Source organism: Choloepus didactylus, chromosome 8 (genome assembly GCF_015220235.1).
Source record: "Choloepus didactylus isolate mChoDid1 chromosome 8, mChoDid1.pri, whole genome shotgun sequence".
In the NCBI taxonomy this organism is placed as follows: domain Eukaryota; kingdom Metazoa; phylum Chordata; class Mammalia; order Pilosa; family Megalonychidae; genus Choloepus; species Choloepus didactylus.
In genome coordinates, this window is record NC_051314.1 from 141,411,062 (window position 1) to 141,417,011 (window position 5,950).

The 5,950-nt window shown below is 36.8% G+C and overlaps 1 long non-coding RNA gene across 1 annotated transcript; it reads left to right on the forward strand.

Moving 5' to 3' along the window:
* The first annotated feature begins 2,928 nt into the window (after positions 1 to 2,928).
* LOC119541776 lies at positions 2,929 to 5,477 on the forward strand. The gene is made up of 2 exons (XR_005218344.1): positions 2,929 to 3,106; positions 4,555 to 5,477. It is a non-coding gene; the product is annotated as an uncharacterized LOC119541776 (long non-coding RNA).
* Positions 5,478 to 5,950: the final 473 nt, after the last annotated feature.

Genomic DNA, 5,950 nt, shown 5'->3' on the forward strand with positions numbered 1-5,950 from the left:
AGCACTGCAAACTGAAAATGGCTGAGGTTTTCTCCACTGAGCTGCTCAGGTTGAAAGAGAGTAAAAGGGACAGAAAGCCCCCTTTCAGAGCCAGTCCACGGACCCTCAATTTCACTTGTTAGCCCGAGGTAACACCTGGTCTTCTGGGCCCCCCCTACTGGGACAGCAGAGTCTTCTGGTTCTTTAAGGTCAGTCATCACTAAAACCCTCTGTCTGCTTGTTGGGGATTCATAGTTTGTACTGATCAGTCCACATTTGTTCATTAATTCCACAGTTGGAGCTGGACTGAGGCATATTCTCTTGTCCAGAGAGTGCTGCTTTCTACCACAGCGAGGTTTTGCCATTAGGCCTGCCGTGGGGGAGGGGCTCTCAGCTCGGGTCCGCAATCTTTACTTACAGATTTTGTGCTGCGATCTCGGGCATTCCTCCCAAACCAGGTTGATGTATGATGTGTGGACAGTAATGTTTGTCCCCCTGCAGTTATTCCAGATTATTTACTAGTTGTTCCTGGTTGCCTATTAGTTGTTCGAGGGGACTAACTAACATCCATGTCTCTCTATGCCACCTCCTCTCAATACTTTTAAAAGAGATTTGTTATATGACATATGATCTATATTGGAGAATGTTCCATGTGCATTTGAAAAAAATGTGCATTCTGCTGTTGTTGGGTGGAGTGTTCTTAAAAATATATCTGGCTTTCACATTTTGATTCTTATGTGTCTAGATTAAGTTCTTTTTGTGTTTATCCTTCTGTGGTATATGAGCTTTGGATCTGTAGATTCATGTTTTTCATCAGATTTGGAAGTTGTCCATCATTATTTCTTCAAATATTTTTTATCCCTCTTTTTCTCGCTCCTCTTCTTCTAGGATCTCCATTACATGTATTTTGATGTGCTTAATATTGTGTTCTGCATGCCTCAGAGGCTCTGTTTTTCTTTTTTCTTTTTGTTGTTTTTTTTTAATTTTTGGTCAATCTTTTTTTTCTCTTTCTGTTCTTCAGATTGTATAGTTTCTAATGATCTATGTTCAAGTTCACTGATTATTTCTTCTGCCAACTCAAATCTGCTCTTGAGCCCATGTAGTGAATTTTTATTTTAATTATTGTACATTTCAACTGTAGTATTTCCATTTGGTTCCCAGAGTTTAATGTCTCTATTGAAATTCCCTATTTATTGAGTCATTGTCATCTTATCTTTCTTTAATTCTTCAAATATAGTTTCTTTTCATTCTTTGACCTTATTTATAAGAGCTATGTTGAAGACTTGGTCTACCGATTTCAACCTCCAGGCCAACTAATAGTCAATTTCTATTGACTTCTTTTTCTGAGTATGGATCGCACTTTTCTGTGTTTGCATATCTTTCAATTTTTTGTTGAAAACAGAATATTCCAAATAATATTTGTTTTAGATAATATTTTATCAACTCTGGATTCTGATTCTTTTTGTGAAGGTTTATTTTTTTTTTTAATTTTATTTTGAAATAATGAAGGTTTATTTTTTAATTTGCCTGGACTTGAATTGCATAATCCGTCTTCTTCACAACATGAAGGCTTTTTAATTCTTATTTTTATTTTTTAACCTGATTTCTTAGAGATTGCCCCTGTGTCTGTGTCGTTTAGTGATCAGCCAATGATTTAGACAGAAGTTCTCAAACACTTGGCCTATAAATCTTCCATTCTCTGCAAATAGATGTGGGGCAGGGGGCATTTGAAGGTCAGCCAGTTCTCAAGTCTGTCTTAGTTTTCACTTCCTATTTGGCTCTTTTTGGTCTCTGTCATACACATGCGTAGTTTCCAAGGCAGCCAGGGATGTGTGGAGAGCCCACCTCAGGCTTTCTATGTCTCCCTCATTTCCAAGATTTTTCTGTTAAATTTATGACTGGTCCACCACTTGCCCCAAACAGAACTACAATCTCAGTCTGGTACAGCTGTGGGTTACCCATTTGTCCCCTACCGCATTTTTTATTTTACTGTCAGTATTGCAGGTTTTCATCCTCTGCCCCAAATCAAGTTGCCCCCTTTGGCAACAAAAATGATATTTTCTCTGGTCAGCCTCTTGCTGAAAAAACTGCTACTAGAGCTGGGGAAGAGAGGCTGGAAATAGGAGCAGACCCACACAAAAAGACTGCAGACTTCTGTTGTTCTTGCCTGAAGTTCTAACTATTTTTAATGAATAAATGCTTCTCAATTTGTGTCTGCCTTTGCCAATTTCCAGTGTCCTGAATGTTTGTTTTTGAAATTTTTGTTCAATTTTATACTCGTTTTGAGGGAGAGACGATTTGCTGACCTTTCAAATCACCATAGCTGGAAGTTCAGCCTCTCAAGTGTTTTTTTAAATTTGAATGTCTTTAGATGGGGCATGAATTTCCCAGTTTTCCACTGTTTCAACCATCCCTATTGTTCTACACTTGGCTGACTTCATTACTTAGCTGCCTGGTCCTTGAAGGCAATTTGAGTTTATGAACCATGGTCCACAGGGATGACCTAGATATTGTCTTAAATGTATGGTGAAATGTGTAAATAGTGCTAATCCTTTCACTAACAGCTGCCTTACTAAAAGGCCTTTGTGAAGATCCTCTCAGATACAAAAGCATTGAAGACAAGGTCTTTATTTTGAGGGCCTCTCAAATCTTGGGGAAATAATGAGCAGGGACACAAAGAGATAACTAACAATGCAGTGCCTGAACTATATGATAAGCAGAAAAATATTCTCTGTAGGCGAGCAAGGACAAGAAATGATTTCCTAATTTCATGACTGTGGTAGTTTGGGACTGTTATCTACCCCAGAAAAGGCCATCTTTCAATCCATTCCTGTGGGTGTAGACCTATTGTGAGTGGGACCTTTTGATTAGGTTGTTTCAACTGAGATGTGACCCACCCAATTCAAGGTGGGTCTTAATCCTTTTCTGGAGTCCTTTATGAGGATAAAAGAGAAAGAAACACCCTGGAGATGCCATGAGAGAACCCACAGATGCTCAGAGAGAAAGCCAACTGGAACCAGAAGCTGAAAGGAACAGAACCCAGGAGCAAAAGACTAGCAGATGCTGGCTGTGTGCCTTGCTATTTGACAGAGGAATCCTGGATGCCAGCAGCCTTTCTTCAGAGAAGGTATCCTCTTGTTGATGCCTTAATTTGGACATTTTTAATGGCCTTAGAATTGTAACTTGTAACTTAATAAATCCCCATTTTAAAAGCCAGCCCATTTCTGGTATATTGCATTCTAGAAGCCTTAGCAAACTGAAACAGTGGCATACAGGCCCTTTAATAGTTTGGAAGATTTCTTTTCAATTAATAAATATTAGTTCATATAAATATTAATAAATACATTTATTTATTAATAAATTGATAGAAACTTGGAATGAAGTTGCTTCAGTTAGAGAGAATAAATTGGTGCACCCTAATAAAGAGAGAATTGAGGGTGCTGGATCTTATGGAGTAACAGACATCATCTTGTTGCTGGTCTAATGTGGATAGTGAAAAGAAAGCTGAATCAAGAGCCAGGAGACTTGGGTTCTAGACCCAGCTACTCAACTGCCTAGCTGGGTGACCATGCTACCATTTCCACATCTGGAGAATGAGTAGGTGGAGAAGGGGGGCACTGTTTTTATTCACATGCTCTGTGTTTCTAAGGGAGAAGGAGGTAAGCTTTTCCCTAAGTCTACAGAAGACCTCTTTGATGTTACCACATGTGAGGATGTTGGTCACCAAAATTGCTCAAAGCAATCCATAAGCACTAAAGTCCCAGAATGATTACTTAGCCTCCCCTGTATAACCATATGTTTCATGTGAGCAAGCCTCAAGATCCAGGGCTTGACTTATAAAGTAGGGGTGTCCTAAGTTAGCATAGAATATGTTATGTCCACAATAATCCACCCATATCTCACATTATTATCACTTAGTTGTACAATCCTCATCACTCTCCATTTAATTTAGCTCTTGTAAGTACTTAATTACTTATCCCTAGAATTTGTGTAATACTAGTATGGTAATCCTATGAAATATAGTCCCTTGTATGGAATAGGTAAATTTTCCAATATGCCCTTCTGTTCTCAACTCTCTGTTCAATTGTCAAACTAGAAGTAATCATGAAAGAACCTATCTATATTTGTGCTGACAATTTGTGGGAAATATTACTTTAAACAACCCCTTTCAGTGTCTTGGCCTTCAGTACACCTCTGATACTTACAATCTCATTAAAAAAACATTGTTCTCCCTACCCAGTACCATTCCTTTGAATTTACAACACTGTTTTTGTTTCCTATGAGTGTAACAAAGTTCAGAAACAACACCAAAATTTTGTAAAATCACTGATTCACATACCTGAAATTTTCTATACATAGTTTCATAGATACTCTCAGATTTCTTTCATTGGTCCTTTTCAAAATAAGGTTGAAAGAAAAGATAGAGCTAGAGACCAGTGTTTTGGGGATTGTATGTTCTAACTTGTGGAAGTTTTTGTCATGAGAATTGCTGGGGCAGGGTAGGATTACTTTGTAAATGATTCGGGGATTTTCTGAGTGTTTCAATTTCCCATATGCTTGTTTCCATTTTCATAGAAATCCAAGAGTCTCCACTGGCTATGCTCAAAAATATAAAACACTCTTTGGCTGACAAGTTATAGAAGAAGAATAAAAAGAAGAATCCTAGTGGAACAATCAAAGCAACATGGTACAACATTTCAGAAGGAAACTTACTTATGTTTAAACAGTTAATGTGTCTCCTGCAAACCATTTGCCATACTTTAAACCATTTGCAATAACAAAAGCTAAAGTTTCCCTAAACATAATCTTTCATGATTTATCTTTCATCTTAGAAATATTTGCAGCATTGTCTAGAAATTTTCCTTTCCTTGTAATGATGTCAATGCACCATAAAATGTGATTATAAGAAAAGCACATATTAGCGTGTTGTGTATATGAATTTGGGAATGGAAAGGTTTTTTTTCCTATTCATTTGCTCCCTTTTCAGAAAAAGTAACAATAACAACAACAGTAGCAACAATAACAAAACAGTCGTTTATGGTTAGGCCAGAGCTTTTAAAAGAATTGTTAATTCCAGAAAGGTGAAACCCCTGTGTCCTGATTTCTTAGTTGCCTTGAAAATCATGTTCTAAAACTGTAACCACTAACTTGACTGGATAAACAGCAGTGTGCTAGTGTGTGTAGAAAGAGTGTACTGCTCCCTCAGATTTCACTGTTTTCATCCTTTTTTCCATCTTAGACTTATTCTTTAAGACCAAAACCTGTAATTTCCTTTAGAAATACTCTAGAAAATCTATATTGTGTAGAACGATCATGTGTTTATAAAAATTTTACAAGTTTAGATTATAAAATAAGAGAGAAAATCATGTGTTTTGGGGCATATTTTGCATGTTTTTTGTTTTCCTTCACAGAAACTGATTCTTTCAACTCTATCACCAGGTAGTTGTTAGTGTTTTAAATTGGAATATTAAATGTGAAATTAAAGAAGCTGTTAATGATTCTTGGCTCTGTCATCTGAAATTTTAAACACTTAATTTAAAGTTATAATTTTAGACTTTGTTTTTGTTGTTGACCGTAAGAATTACAATAAATCACTGTTTAAAAGAAAAAAAAAAAAGAAAAGCACATAGGACAAGTGTCCACTTTAATGAATTTTTGGGAAACAAAAAGAAAATAACCAGATCCAAAGTCAAGAACTAGAACCTTCCCAAGGAGGACTCCCACACAAACATCCAGTGCCTTTCCTGGCTAATTAATCCCTCTCCCCACCTATATGGAAAATCACTATGCTGACTGTTAAAATAATTAAAATAGGTATCCCTATAATGTAGTTTTCCCTACTTTGGAACTTCAGCTTTAATTGATTTGTTGCCAGTAGCATTATTTTCTTTATTTTGTTTGCATATATTATTCTTCTTTGCAATTACGCTCCACTGTCCTTCTGGTGATGAGTATTTGCCTTGTTTCCAGC